The sequence below is a fragment of the Calidris pugnax genome, unplaced genomic scaffold, assembly GCF_001431845.1.
Source record: "Calidris pugnax isolate Ruff unplaced genomic scaffold, ASM143184v1 scaffold215, whole genome shotgun sequence".
Classification (NCBI taxonomy): domain Eukaryota; kingdom Metazoa; phylum Chordata; class Aves; order Charadriiformes; family Scolopacidae; genus Calidris; species Calidris pugnax.
The window spans coordinates 1,450,172-1,451,265 of record NW_015090997.1 but is presented as its reverse complement, the minus strand read 5'-3'; positions in this window follow the sequence as shown (position 1 = coordinate 1,451,265).

Here is a 1,094-nt window from a genome sequence, read left to right as displayed (position 1 = left end):
CCAAAGCAGCTCAGGTTTCCTGGCCCTCACCAGAGACTGGCTTGGCTAGAAAGGGGTGCTCACAGTGGAAGGAGAAGACCCCCTGCTCCCCAAATCCCACATCCCAGGGATACCTGAGACAGGGGTGTCTGTAGGAGGGAAATCCCCACGGTCGTGCCCCCCAGGACTCCTCACTCACGTCTGGGTTGTGTCTGAGAGCTGTGAACACGCAACAGGTCCCGGGCTGCCTCTGAGCTCCTCGGAGCAGAAATGTCCCCCCAGAGCATCCATGAACATGGGGTGCCCCAGGGGTCCCTTGGCTGTGTCCCCTCGGTGCAGAGCAGTTTTCCAGCCCAGGACCTGGCTGAAGCTCCATGAAAAACCCAGTGGCCCCCATGCCCATGGCTGCAGGGCACTGTCATTCTTCTCTCTTCTCTTCCTCTTCTCTGCCCCTTCTCTTCCTCTTCTCTTCCCCTTCTCTTCCTCTTCTCTTCCCCTTCTCTTCCTCTTCTCCCTTCTCTTCCTCTTCTCTTCTCTCCTCTTCTCTCCTCTCTTCTCCTCTCTTCTCTCCCCTTCTCTCCTCTCCTCTTCCTCTCTCTTCTCTTTTCTCTCTCTCTTCTCTTCTCTCTCTCTTCTCTCTCTCTTCTCTCTTCTCTTTTTTCTCTGCCATCAGGATTTAAATTAAAGCTTATCACCAGCTGGGAGCGAATGAACCCTGCCGCATGTTTTACGGGGTGCCATCTGCCAGGCAGGAGCAGAGACCCCACCACGGGGCTGTCTCCCTTCAGCAGCCTTGGGGACACCTAGAAGTCACCCTGTGCAGGTGGGGGGACCCGGGTGGGACAACCCTGGGGACAGGCTTGGTGTGTGTGGGGGTGACACACGCAGAGCCCCCCGCGTTGAGACTCAGCCGCCTGGCTGGAAAAGAGGGGCCGGTGGCAAGGGAAGGGCTTATTGAAATTATTTAATTAGCCTTGTTTTTTAAACACGGGCTGGGAGCAGCCTCCGCAGCAGAAGGAATTGTTATTAAACGCCAGCCCCGCGGCGGGCAGGCCATGTGTGCGCGGCGGAGCCGCTTGGCTGCCAGAGAAAGACGTTATTGTTGTCATCCTGCC